The sequence below is a fragment of the Oxyura jamaicensis genome, chromosome 2 (genome assembly GCF_011077185.1).
Source record: "Oxyura jamaicensis isolate SHBP4307 breed ruddy duck chromosome 2, BPBGC_Ojam_1.0, whole genome shotgun sequence".
In the NCBI taxonomy this organism is placed as follows: domain Eukaryota; kingdom Metazoa; phylum Chordata; class Aves; order Anseriformes; family Anatidae; genus Oxyura; species Oxyura jamaicensis.
The window spans coordinates 113,323,307-113,338,614 of NC_048894.1; positions in this window are offsets into that span (position 1 = coordinate 113,323,307).

The window sequence follows — 15,308 nt, forward strand, 5'->3', positions numbered from 1 at the left end:
CCTCCCCGCCAGCGGGGGCTGGTGCCCAGCGCCTGGCCCGCAGGAGGAGGAGGAGGATGAGAAGGGCAGCGGCCCTTTGCGGCTGGCCCGGCCGCCCCCGCCTTGGCGCTGCGCCTCCGCTGCCGAGCAGGTGGCGGCCGGAGCCGCCCCCCCCCCCCACCCCCCTCCCCGGCCCTAGCGCTGCCAAGGGGCTCCTCGGGGGCCGCTCACGCCGCCGGGCGCCGCGGCCGCCCGCTGTCCCCTCACGGGCGGCGGCGGCAGCATCCCCGCTGCGGGCGGGCACCGCACCGCCTCCGCGCCCCGCCCCGCCGGCTACTGCGGCGGTTGGAGCGTGCGCGAGCCCCGGCGCGGCGGCGGCAGCAGACTGCAGAGCTGCTGCGGTGGCGGCGGGAAGCGCGCGCCCGCCCGCCCCGCGCTCCAGCGGAGGGGGGCCGGGAGGGAGCCGGCGGTGCCGCCGCGATGCCGCTGCCGCTGCTTGCTGCGGCCCAATGGGAAGGCGGGGGGAGGCTAAACCCGCCCTCCCCATTGGCTGGGGAGAGAGCGGGGCGCGGGGCGGCCTGGATGGGGCCGGGCAGGGGCCGCCAGGGTACCCCCCTGCGCCCCACACACGCACCGGGCGTCACGTGACGGCGCGGCGGGAAAAGCCGTTGGGGCTCGGGGGGGCTCCGTCCCCAGGTGCCCGGCGAGGCGGGCGGTACCGCCCTGCCCCTCCGCCTCGGGCTGTGGGGCCGAGGGCAGTGTCCTTCGTGCTCCGAACACACGAGCAGCTTACCGTGCGGCCCGTTTAATAGTAAATGTGTGTTAGTGTGAGGCCAGCGCCGTGGCGAGTAATGGAGCCTGCAGCGCCAGCCGACGCTGGCCACCACCACGCGTTGGGTCCGCTCAGGGTCTGTTCAGGGATCTCCACGTTCCTCCCCAGTCTGCTCACGGTGAGGGGAAGATGGGTGCCAAGGGCTTGGCAGGCAGCCAGGACGTGCCAAGCTCACCTGAGGCGGCAGCAGCAGCAGGTTCCACGAGAATACATCTCTGTATTGTTAAAATATATTAAGTTTATTCAGGCATAGGGTAAGAAAAACATAAATAGGGAATTAACCCCCTTCCAGTACAATTTTGCCTCAGTCACTGTGCTTGCATTATGGTTTTTATGCATTAGGCCTTATCAATAACTTCATTTTGTTTCAGAGAAATCAAGACAAGTATTTTGTTCACCCGCCACATCTCATGGCCAACTGGATTTTACCCTTCGGACTACAGGGACAACCGTATCGCTTCCACCACTTCAGTCACAAGCAAACTGCTTCCAAACACTTTGCAGGCTTCCATATGAGTATATGTATATTGTGTATATATATATAATATATATATTATATTGTATGTGTAAAAAGCCTAAGTCAATCAAGATATGAACATCACTGCTAGAAATACGGAGTTATTGGTCAATCAGTGAAATAATGATGCAGGTAACTGATAGTAATAACAAACCAGAGTAATAACAAACCATATGTTGGCTTAAAACACCTTGGTTACACAGCCAAAAGATAACTATTCTATCCTCCAGTATTGCTAGATGTCGAAAAGGGACATTTCTCTGTGCAGTAGAATACAGTATGCACAGTAACAGTTTGTAGCCACAGGGGAAAATCCCGATTGTCCCTCTGATGCAGAGCAGAGACAGGAATTTCCCAGTAAGTGTTTCCATAAGAGAGAGAGAGAGAAATCTGCTCCATCAGCTCTGAAGCGGATTTGTCAGTAATATTCTGATGAATGTTATTGCAATGGGTATTGGATAGATGGATAGATTGGGTGATTCATTTTGTCACTAAATTGTTTCTGAAATGCCAGTAGCAGCTGTGCAATTGATTTATGTCATTGTTTTATTGAGCAGAGTATAAAATACAACACTGAACTATATATACATGGTTTAAATTTGAAGCTTCAGCTGGCTGTAATATAGTGGGCATGAACTTAGTTTTATGAAGAAAAAACATACTGTATCTTTATGTCTTGTTACTGTCTCACATTAAAGTAGAATCTATTTTAGATGCATTATTAATTGTCATGCTTCTCTGTTATTGTACTTTTATTTGCGTTTTATATGTATATATTGTTTTAGAAGATTTTTTTCTATGCTGTAAACATAGAGAAGAGCAGCAAAAATGCACAATGACAACTTGCAGAATCCCAAATCTTGTCAGAGACAAGAGTGAGTTTTATACTACTTGAAATCTTAAGATTAGCCCTAACTTTTGTGTGGAGGAACAATAAGTGGTGCTGTACAAATCACTGGCTCTGCATAACGAAAAGCAAGTGGCATGTCTTCAGCTCAATGGTTTTAATAGTGTTTTAACTGTTTAGACCTCTAGGAACGCTTTGCAAGACTTTAAATGCTATTGTAACGAGCTTGAGAAAATCTGTTGAATATTAACTTAAATGTGTAGAGATATATGTGGAAGAATGTCAAAATGGAAGCTCAGGAGTTGGATGTATCATGTTTAATTGAATTTCCAGCAGCAGGACATTGCAGGAGCAGCAGCGTGACTCATACACGGTTATAGGAGGTGGCTAGGCCCAGGTGCCAGCTCTGAAAAGAATACTTACAACACTCTCCATCTTCTTTGAATATTAATTTCTTCACTGAAGAAATTACTCCCCAATAATTTGACCACTTATTTGAATAAGCCACAATATTGGAATTTACTTAGAGTAAGAAGGAGAAATTCCATTGAATATATATTGGGCTTTGCCATATCTCATACTGCAATTGAATTTTCACAGAAAAGTTCTTAAAGAATTTTAGCTTGCTCTGGAAGAAGATATTAAAACAAACAAACAAACAAAAACAAACAAACAAAAACCTTCTTCCTCATTCCTGTTTTCTATCTAACAATCTAAAAGTGAATTTTCTATGGATCAGCAAACAAAATCAAACAAGATCTCACTATGGCAACAACTGCAATACCATCAACAACACCAGAGACACAATAATCAAGGTTCTCCTCAACACATCTATCAGTCATTCCAAAAGGTCATATTATACATTTTATCCAACCCAACAAGTGATGCCACAGGAAGTATGAGTGAAACTGAACTACCCAATGTACAGCAGAATGGACTCACGCTATCAAAAAAAGATATCAATGCCCAGTTCTTTTGGAAAGAACATCCTTTATGTCAAATATTTCAGTCCCTTTCCTTTGGAGGAGGATACAAAGTACCTTCAAATTCCAAGTGCAATACCATGGCAAACAATAACAATTCAGAACTTACATTACATGTTAAGGCTCACACCTTTTTCTGTTTTTGTTTGTTTGTGTGTTTGTTTGTTTTGTTTTTACTATCAACCCTTTTACCTTTTTGTTCTAATTGGTTAGTAAAACCAGGCCAAACTCAAGAAATTGCATTGTGTAAGTTGGAGATTGCTCTGTATTTGTCATACATGTTCAGTTTTGGGCCCCTCACTACAAGGACATTGAGGATGGCAACAAAGCTGGGAAAGGGTCTAGAGAACAAGTCTTATGAGGAGAAACTGAAGGAGCTGTGGTTGTTTAGTCTGGGCAAGAGGAGGTTCAGGGGAGACCTTATTGCTCTCTACAACTTCCTCAAGGGAGATTGTAGTGGGGTGGGGGACAGTCTCTTCTACCAAGCAACAAGCAAGCGATAAGACAAGAGGAAATGGCTTCAAGTTGCACCAGCGGAGGTTTAGGTTGGATATTAGGAAACATTTTTTCGCTGAAAGTGTTCTGAAGCATCATAACAGACTTCCCAGGGAACTGGATGAGTCACCATCCCTGGAGGTCTTCAAAAGACATGTAGGTGTGGTGTTTAGGGACATGGTTTAATGTTAGATTTGGCAGTGCTAGGTTAATAGTTGGACTTGATGATCTTGGAGGTCTTCTTCAACCTAAGTGATTCTAAGACTCTATATCCTAAAGTATGGCTGCTTTATTTTAAAAAGCTTTCCCTTGTAGCCCCATGCCTTATCTCAGTGACCTGCCGCTGGTTGAGGAGGAAGAAAGTATTCTGCTTAAATAACTTGTTAGAGTTGGGGGTTCAAACATTACATGTATAATAAATGTGCTGTCCCAAACAAGCCAGGTGTATTGCTGCCAAGCCACAAGCTCCAAACACTCCCCTGATCCACATGCATAAACACAGTCAGCTATCACCTCACCAAAGGGAATTCCATTAAATCTTCCCCATGGCTTGGCTTCTTAAATCTTTAGCCATCATGGCTTTGGTTTTCTTCCTTGCATTTTCTGCTTTCCTAAATGGTAAAAATAAAAATTGGTAAATGGAGAATAACATGGTTTCATTATTAATACAAATAGTTACTTTGTTAGTATTGTTCATGAGGACCAGTATTTTGTTTGTTTTTTTTTTTTTTATTTACTTAGAAGCTTGAATTTTTAATAACATTTTTGATGTGTAGGGCAGCAGTATTTCAAGATCTTGTGCAACCATTGATATGTAATCCTTATTGCAAGGTCAACAAATAGTTAAAATATGTTGGGTTAAAAGCTCAGAGTAAGAAGCACAGGAGCCTGTCTGACAGTTTCAAGAAAATTCACAGGCTGTGTGAGGTTATGGTAATTAAGATTTTTAAAGATTAAATCAATTTTTTTCAGGGTGACCAAGCAAGAAAAGTTAGTGTCCCTCTTTGTGGCACACAAACATATAAAGTTCACACCAGTACATACTGAGAACTAGAGCAATGTACTCAAGTTTGGGACTTTCTTACTTTCCAATTTCTTACATCAGTTATAATCCCATTATTAAATCAAATGTCAAATTGGAAATACTATGAGAATGTGTTGGATTTTTTTCTGGTAGTATAACTTTGGACACAAAACTTATTTTTTTAATAATTACCATCTCTGAGTTCTCTATTCAAAAATTCATTTGTAAGTATGTTGTAGCTGATACCATAAGAAAGTATTACCCAGCAAGAAGGGTTTATGAATGAACCTATTTTCTCTCACAGGTGCAATGAAAAAATGAAACATTAGGTATAGCCCTGTATTATTTACTTCCAATATTCCTTCCTCTTTTATCTTCAGTTATAGTAATAGATAACAATTAAATTCGTATTTCACTCATATTTAGTTTTTTTTTTTTTTTTGGTTAATATTGTGTGGTTTTTTTTTTGGTTTGAAGTAGATCCAGATGCTATTTCCTATGAAAAGCCTCAGTTACTAGTTCAGGAAAGAGTATGAAAGGCAACTTTTTCTAATATTATTAATCTTGCATCTATAGGTCACAAGCATTGTCCATTCTAGAACTAACCCATTCAACTCCTTACACAACTACATACAGACGTGGCGTGACAGCTGTTAATTTTCATTAAGAGATTCACTCTAGGATCGCATGCTGTTTTAGCATTGCTGGTAACCCAAAATAAGATAATTTCAGTAATAGTTAAGAAAAGTAAAGAATGAAGTTAAAATATTCCTATTTTAGAATTCACAAATAATTTTCTATCAATAAAAGATCAGTTGATCAACAGAAAAGCATTGAAACATACTACCTTTGGTAAACTTTTATTGGAAAATGTGTCTGAAGTTGAGAATGTCATTGCAGAGGTTTCAAATTCTTATTTCCCTAATTTTGCAGGTGAGTATCCAACAGTAAACATCTGGCAACAATTTGGCAGTTGTAGAATTTCAGGAACATATATCTGTTTGCATGGATGCGCATCCGTTCCATTACAGAACAAGAATGTTTTGCAGACTCTTGTTTCTGCAGGGCTGAGCTTTGGTGTCCTCTAACTTTTGGAATTTTTATAATTTGATAATGATTAGGAAGTCTTCCCTGTCTTATGTTTCCAATGATAGAGTAGTTGTGTTCAATTTCTCGGAGTCTTTTTGGAGCTGGTAGTTTTTATCACTAACAAACTTTTGTAGTATTGAAAGGGGCAAATAAAGGGAGACAAGGTAAAGAAAAGAATTAATTGTCGCCTTTGGATTTACAGATAAGTCTTTTACCAAAATTAGTAGCAACAGGTAGATAGACATTTCAGGGTAGCATATGATCAAATAAGTAATTATCATATCTTTACACATCAGCTAACTCAGTGGTGTATACGCCTAGCATTTGTACCCATAGCACAGAACAGAGGAGCCACAGAACATATAATCTTGTGTAGTCCTTTATTGATATTAGAGACTTGTGCAATTCTATAAAGGGGATAATTCCAATTTATAATCTTAGCCTTTCTCACCTAACCACAGGGAGAAAAAAGTGCATAATCTAGATGATATAGGTTTAAGGAGCCTCAGCTAACTAGGCTTTGTTATGACAGTATATGAAATACCCAGAATCACAAATAATAAATAATCACTCTGGCAAAATGTTCATTGTCTTAACCAATGCTGTCACTCTATATCAAAAAATGAATTTCATACTTAGTATAAGGATTATGATCATGAGATTAAGCAATTTGCAAACTTTTCAGTGCTACAGATGCAACAACTTGCTTATGCAGCAAATATAGTGTCTTGCATTAGATCGTATATTGATGATGCACACAGTTGTTTGAAATCTTCATAGGTAATGTTTAAGTGAAATTATTTTTATTGCTGTAAAAGTACATTATGAAGAGAGATGGATAAAACAGTAGGGTTGATATTCGTGTGTTGTGAATTATTTCACTGTAATTTACTGAGGTAAAAAATATATATATATAAAATAAACAAACATACAAAAGAGACATAATCACCACTTAACAATATAAAGTACTATTTTTACAGATATCAGAATTTATAAATGGCCTGAATTACTGAGATCTCAATTAGTTTGAAACTTCAGTTGGGTGCATTTGGAGTAATGTTCCGTGAAACATTTTGAAAAAGGAGTATGACTAAGGAATACCAAGAGCGGATTGCGAGCTAAGCTTACACTCTTGGACTCCTTCCTTAATCTCACTTTTAAAGATGTCATTTAAGTCTTAAAAGTCAGAGTACAAAACTGCATCATGCAGTTTGGCTGTTAATCACTGCAGTGGTGAAATAATAGATTTTGTGGAAGGCTTGAGGACTTTGCTTTCTTTTTCATGACTACAATCTTATCCTCAGAGATGCAATTCCTTGGCATATATAAATAGAAACAATCTGGTCCCACTCTTTCCATTGCAATTAGGAAAAAAGCAATCAGAATTTGTTAAACAGACTTCAGGGACAGCAGAGTCTTACATCTTAGAAGACAGATGTTTTGTGATTAAGCTTTCTATTGCAGCCTCATTTAGAAAGTGCACAAGTCACAGATAAGTTTAGCAAAGTTTACAGTTGGTGCAATTTTACTGCTTTTTTCAGCTCTTAATACCAGCTTTATCTAGTTTGTGAGATGGTGTTTAAATAGTTTGCACCCTCTTAACAGCTGAAATAATTCTTTTGTCCACAGAAAAACTCTTTGGTATTCTCCAGACCTAAATAATAGAGTCTAAAGTTTTCTTCAAATGTCATCTTGCTACTATTCTGATTCTACTATGCAAAAAGGAAGTGCTAAAAATGAATTCTTACTAATACAGTCTCATTTACATAGAGGGTCACTTATTGACAATTGTGTAGAGATGACAATGATGACCATTATTGTTGTTGCTTATTCTTCCCACTACAAAATCTCCATTTATTTGCTTATAGTTTAAGTAACCATTAATCTGTTAAAATTAAAAAAAAAAAAAGTGAAAATTATTTATGTAAAAAACAACAACAAACAAACTAGGAAGCAAAAGACAGAAGCACCCCCCCCCCCACACACACACACACCCCAAGCTCTTCACCTCTCTCACTCTCCAAGAGAAAAACAAAGACACCATTTGATCATAATTTAAATTATCTATATTCTGAAAGAAAAATAGTGGTGTTTTATATTGTCTTTTTGCTCAGTTTTGTTCACAAACATCTTCCCAAATGTTGCCAAATAGTAAGCATTTGAAAAAATACAGTCAATTTCTTAGAACAAGTGAAATTGGAAAAATTCTACACCCTTAGAGCATGCCAACCTCTCCGAGTTTCAAGAACTGATCATAAGCATATTCTTCATAACAATCTCAAGAATTCTAACAGTTACTCCTTGGTGAAATGAGACATTCTGGGAGGAAAGGATACTTAATATATTATACCTGATACAACAAACACACAGTTATTGAACTTCTATAAGGAGCTTAAATAGCTGCAAATTCCAAGTGAATGTTCCAGACACTTTAAAGAAGAAAACCAAACTGAAAGAGCCTTTTTTTTTAAAATCATAGTTAAGTCTAGATTTAGAATAGATTTTGAACCACAATTTTGTCATACCTTTGCTAGAGTTAGCTAGAATTCCTTACCTCTGCAGATAACTTCCATGCAGTTGGTTTCTAAGTGTGTCTGACAGTTTATAGATTAGTGGAGATCTGCTGCTATGAGAACTTTCCAGGCTGTAGGCCATAGTATCAGTAAAAGAAATAAGGCTAAAGAAGTCTAAAATAGCTTTTGGCATTGCCTGCAGCAATTTGAGAGCTGATCCAGGACAGCACTACTATCTGAGGATCTCTAAAATTTACCACAATATTCTTCTAGAAGTGGTATTCTTCCTTTTCCAGAGAAGAACAAGTATCCTACAGAATTCTAAGGCAGTCTTAGGAGAGCTGTCTATTCCCGTTATTTATTGGTCTTGCAATGGTGCCTGAAAGTCCCAGCCACAGAAGAGAACCCTAGGATTGTCCTGTGGTCTGTATAAACAAAAAATGAAAATAAGCCCAACTTCAGGAATTTACACCTGTCCTATGTTCAGCATCTGGTGCTTCCGTTATACATATCCACATACACACTCACGTTTACAACTTGTAAAATTGATCTTTCACATACTTCTCAAAGCTAGTAATTTAACTTGATCTGAAATGCAATGATAAACTGGAAGTTCATGGATCTTCATATGCTTAAGAGCAACCAAAAACCACTGTGCATATCAGTCTGCCAAAAGCTGATTAGATATTGTAGTTGTCTATAGATGTTCAGAGATTTTTTTCACAAGTGAAAACTTAGTGAGCTGAACTTTCCCAAGTTCCTGTAGTAAGAGCAGTAAGAAATACTGAATTTTTATGGACTGAATTTATTTTTATGTTCTTAAATATAACCAAAAGCAGTAAGGTCCTAAATGTATTTAAACTTATTTTTTATTTAATTATTAAGGAATAAAGATTAAATGAAAACAACAAGAACTAAACAGTATCTTAGAGACATTTTTGAACCTAAGCAGCTATTGAGCCACTATATTCTCTTTTCCCTAAGATCTTATGGCAGAATGACATTACAAGAATTTAAATATAAGCTGCAAAGAAGAGAAAATGAAAGGGTACAAGGGAAAAAAGTTTCTGCATTTCAGAACGGTATTGGAGATAATGAAACAGACCAAAGTGTGAGGATGAGATAGTTTGAATTTGAAAACTAGTAACATAGCACCAAGATGGCAAATCCGAGCACACATACAATCAAATATAATCTAGAATGTTTTGTTACACTGAGAGAAGATATTTTCATTCATGATAGAAATGTAGATGTGCTTTCTAGTTTATTTATCATCTCGTTTACATGGCTAACACACCTTTTTGAAGAGAATGTTGAGATTCAGTGCTGGTAGGAATTAAGACATGACATTATAAGAAGGCAGAGATTACCTAATTAAGTTATCATAAACTGTTTTAAAAGACTTAACTCCCTTCTGTTCTGCCATTTTTTTCCTTTTTTTTTTTTTTTTTTCTTCCTGTGGTGGGGGAGATATTCCCTTAGGATAACTTAGGCATTTGATTTACTTTGAAGTTTTCACTTTCTCTGTGTGTCATGAGGTTTTCTGCAGCTACCCTTTCTATACTGCTGAGTACCCTCCCCATTGTTTCCAGCTGATTGTCCCAAAGAAGGATCCAATTAAGTATTCCATAATGAAAAAATGTAACTTCTGTTGAAAGCACACAAAAAGTCATAGGAACAACTTTGCTTTGGAAAAACTATCCACAAAGAAACCAACCAATACTGAAATGATTACCCAACATCTATGAGGTCTGTTAATTAAAATTTCTAGTTATTTTTTTCCTCTTTGTTATTTAGATGTTTTTCAGTGGGCTAGATGTGATATTTGTGCTTTCAGTAACTGTCTTCATTGCCTTACTTTCTTCAAAGTTCTGTTTTCTTCATTTTCTGTTTCTTTTTCCTGCGTAGTCTTCAATTCTTCAATAAGTACAAAAGATAGCAAATAAATATGTATGGGGAAAAAACAGGCATTTGAAAATATATAATCCCATAACATGACAGAAAATTAATAATTTATAATATTTGTGGTTAAGCAGAAAATAGTTTCTAGCTTTAATTTCCTGAAAATCATGCTTTCATCTTAGTTATTTCTGTATTCTTAGTTCAAAATCCTTAGCTGATGATTTTAGAGCTCCTTATGTTCAGCTAAGTTTAGAAAGAGTTTAGATGACCCAAATGCTCCAAGACAGGACACCCTGTCAAATTTCCAGGGCTGTTCTCATTATACTAGATGCATAGGGGATTTTCAGAAAGTTGGAGATGAAAGCATCCAGAAAATATGCTCTTACAGTCCTACAGTGAACTTTGTGGTGTTTGCATAGGCACAGGTTTAATTGACAGTTTGGGAATTAAGTAGGAAATAAATATTTTTATGTGTAGTCTTAAAAACTTCTAGTTTTTAATGGGTAAATTCATGGTTGTGGTTCTGATCATTGCACCTCCAAAAATAATTTAAGGGGTGGAAGTATTAAGTTAAAAAAGACAGGTAGAGCTGTGGGTGGCTTTCATCCAAGAGAAACTGAATGGGTCAGGACTTTTCAGTCTGTAACCTTAGACAGCTACAACAAGGTAATAAGTGAAAGATTATTACATTTTTTTTCCTCTGAACACAGAAACAATCCTTCAACTAAATGATCAGGTTACAAGTTTAAAGCATACAAAAACTGTGTATTTTCATATAATGCAAAACTCAATTTCAGAGGTCACTGCCACAGTGGGTCATAGGGGCAAATATGGTTTAAGAAAAAATTGAGTCAAACTCATATAAGTCTAATAATTACTGTTGGACTCAGTGGTGCTGTCTGAATTTCTGTTTACAACAATCCCCAACCTGCTGACCCCAGAAGATGAGAGGTTTCTGTGTCATGGAGAAGCAAATATAGCCATGTTTTTTTGAAATAGTCCTTCAGTCTTGGACAGCAGAGTGAGATAAATGAATCCCAACCATTATAGGCATTTAAAAAATTTGCTGTATAAACAATCACAGCAGGTTAATAAAGCAAATAAATGTTCTGTTAATGGAATACTATAAAATAGCATTTTAACTCTGAACCTAAATTTGTGAACTATTTACTGCTCTTAACATAGTAGAGTTATTTCACACATACAGGAGCCACATTAAGAAGTTGCTGAGACCCAGAAATCTGGAAAAACAAAACAAGTATAGCTTTACATAATATAATAGTGATTAAAGATTACAGTTCATATCCAACCATTATGTTCAGCATGCACATGAAAAAAAAAAAAAAATACAAAAGGTAATCACTTTAAATGATGAGATTACTTTAAAAAAAAAAAAAAAAACTTAGATGATGTAGATCTAAAGATCTGCTTTATAACCCACATTACTGAATTTGTAACTGTCTGGACATTAGGATGGCGTACAGTAACTGAATACATATGCAGTCCTAGTCCCAGCAAATGCATTATGATAGGAAATGCTAAGCCAAGGCATGGTAACTTGGAGTTGCCTGTTCTTTCTCTGTGTTCTCTGCAGCTGATTAGACACAGCAATGTCAGTGCCATTTTATTGTTCAGAAATCTTATTAGGTGTCAAAGCTTAGATTCATGATTCCCTCCTTACTTATGGGTGACCTTTGTGTCTAGAGGCAGCTCTGTCTGCAAGTCTATTGGTATACATGAATGTGTATGCCCAAATGAGGATGATAGAAGAAAGGAAGGTGGCCTCTCCTTTTACTGGAGAACAGGGATCAGAAGAAGAAAGCCCTTTAAGTTCCTGTCATAGAAGAGTTTGTAACTCTCCACTTTCAATTGTCTCCTTAAGTCTACTACAGAAAAAGGTGTTTAAACTTGCCTCATCCATTCACTGAAGGCAGGAGGTCCACACACTGGTTCTTCTTTCCTCTAGGCTTGGAGGCCTGCTCTATCACCTTGCTGAAGGCTGCACCCAGAAATAGGATAGGAGTATCCATAGCATCTGAGTATCCATTCTGTTCTTAGACACTGTTTTAGCTAAGCTGACAAGGTTACAATTATCTTTTGGTTTAAGATGAGAAAGTAAATAACTGAACTAACACTTTTCAAACACTACTGTAATAGTTTTTCCAAACTTTCATGAAATAAGACAGAAGCTTCCCATACCTGAGCACAGAAATGATGGCTGCACACCATAGAATAATAGCTTTTAAATTATTGCTTTTTATTCCAGAAGGATCTACTGACTCTTCTGAGAATATTTTTTGTTTGCTCTTAGGATCTATGGTTAGAATAGTGTGCTCTAAGGTGATAAGCTGCACCAGCATATCAGACAGGAACAGACAAAGAAAGACACTGGCATTCTAGCATTTTCCTCCCCCTTTCCCCTTCACTCCCTTTTCTGCTTGTTCATTAGTCATGGCTGTGTTTCTAAACCTTTATTCATGTATCTACTGCCATAAAAACTGACTGCTATAAACAACTATTATATATTGCTATACATATCTATTAAATCAGTCTTGCACTACACTAATGGACAAATGAAAAGTGGAAGTGTTGTCATTAAAATAAAGTGATAACAAAGGCTTTTTTATTATTTTGGAACTGTCAGCTCTCAAGTTTCACTTGCAATGCATTCAGATTTTCTTATCAGGGTGCAAACTGAGCACATCAGACTTGCTGATGATTCAAGTCTCATTTCCTCTGTTCCAGATGGACTGTCCAGGCAAGGACAGATAGCTTCAGATGTTTTGATGGTAGGAACTAAGAGGGGAGCAGATATTCTCTTGCTTGTGCTTTACTTTCCTGATATATTTTTTTTCCCCTAAAAACAATCTTTGTTGCTGCAAGACCAATTAGGTGACAATAACTGTTCTTTTAGGCCATTGTCCTTGTAAATGGACAGACTTTAGGTCTCAAACAACAGCTGAAATGTCTGTAACAGTCTCTCAGATTCTTTGTTGTTGATGTTGTTCTCTGGTAAAGTTATATTCCAGTCACAAAGAGGATCATGTGAGAAAGGAAAAAACAAAACATTGATCTCAAATTTTAAGCTACCATAACCATATATATATATAAATATAAAATCCTACCTAATCAACTTGCTTATTCCAGGAATGTAAACTTATCTGTGTAACTACCTTCAGCTGGTGTTAGCACAGAGTATTTATTCATAAAAACTTGCAGAACTAATAAAAGCTTAAGGATTTCCCTTTACTAATTTCACCATAACCCCCCACCCCAAAATAAATAAATAAATAAATAAATAAATCTGGACTTGTGTTCCTCATAAGCAAGTGTTCAGAAATTCACATCAAACTGAGTTACAACTGTCATATCTTCATAATCCAATAAACCTTTAAATATGTTCCACAGACACTAATTGTAGGCCAATTAATTAATCCTTGGATCAGTACTTAAGCCTTAAGTGGTTTCTTTGGTGGTCTGTCACCTTCTGGCCTGAAAAATGGACATCACAGCACTTCTGTAATGGAGATTTTCAGATGGAAAGGTATGTTATTAACTTATATTTCTAAATGTTTTATTGGATGATGGTTAGCTGTTACTCTCTAAATTAAAATTGTCTTGAGTTACTTTCTGCAAAATACGATATTTTGGGACATTTCCTAGACATACGTATCCTTTTCTGAAAGGATACCAGAAATCATACTCAAGACTCTCTCAGCTTCTATAAAGAGTCACAACTCCAGTAAGCCAAATGTTGATCAGCCTCATCAGCACGTTATAGAAAACAAAGAGATATCCACTTTTTCAGCAAGGGTCAGTTTTTGCTGTTTCCTCAGTTTATAAAACAATAAAATGTCATTGTCTGAATAGAAGGGAATAGCCTTTGAAAATAAAAAGAGAGCAGGAGCAAAATTGAACATCTTGGAAGGTTTCCCAGCAAGAAATAAAACACCTGTGATAGAGAGGGTATGCAAACTTAGGAAGAAAAAATATATGCTGTATGGCAAATGGAGAATGGATTCCTAAATAGCATCATTGTGCATATACTGTTGTAGTTTCCAGCAGAGATAAATACGTTTTTCTGCAAAGCATTAGGATAAAGAAGATATCTGTCTCCCAATCTATGGGAATAGACTAAGTTCTGTATTAAATATTGCATGAATAGCAATATAACTAGTAAAAAAAATAAAGGCTTGGTTATTGGAGAGCTGAAGAGATGACTGAAATAGAAAATCACTTTATTTCTCCACGATGATAAAAGCTAGAAGTGATTTAGTGTTGAATAATCAATGTGAAACCAGCATTTTTACTCTATTGCCTTATGCCATCTAGGTCAACAGAGAGACAGAGACACTGAGACAAGTTTTCATTTTAAAGATTATTTTCATTCAGCTGGAATAAATGCAAATCACACTTATGTGACTTGCCTCTTCCAGGAGCAAGGCAATGAAATTTCACATTTTTGGTTTTAGACACCTGAAATAACTTAAATACCTAACTTAGAATAAGATAACCAGCCTTCAGGCAATACACACTTTATTTCTGTCTTTCCCTAAACTCACTTTAGAGCCTGGACAATTTTACCAACTTAATCCCATCTTGATAGTTTAGGATTTCTACATGTCATTCTTGGATTTTTCTAATAGATTGCCAGGGAATATCATACTCTTTGAAAAGACTGAGATGAAAAGGAAAAGTGAAAACAGGCCAAAATAAATTGTACATCTGTTCACTATATGTTGACTGAAGCATATTCTAGGGCTACTCCTGTCAATAGAATGAGGACTTTCTGATGATCACAACATCTTTATCTGATCTTATTATATACATCAATTACTTTAAGTCAGCCTTTCTCACCTGTCTTTAGCATAATGCACTACAATTTCTGTAACTGTATTTTATTTGCTACATATATTTTGTTGCGTTTAATTTCAGTGTTGTAGATTTCCTGTGAAAAGTACTTTGAATTCATGGTCACAGGTCACACTTCATAACCTCGAGATACTCTAATAGACTACAAGGTGACTAAAGCATAAAAGACCTTCTAAAAGCACTTTATGGGAGTTATTTGCAGCAAGCCCCAGTTCTTAATGACCCAATACAAAATATCATTTAGATTCCACATAT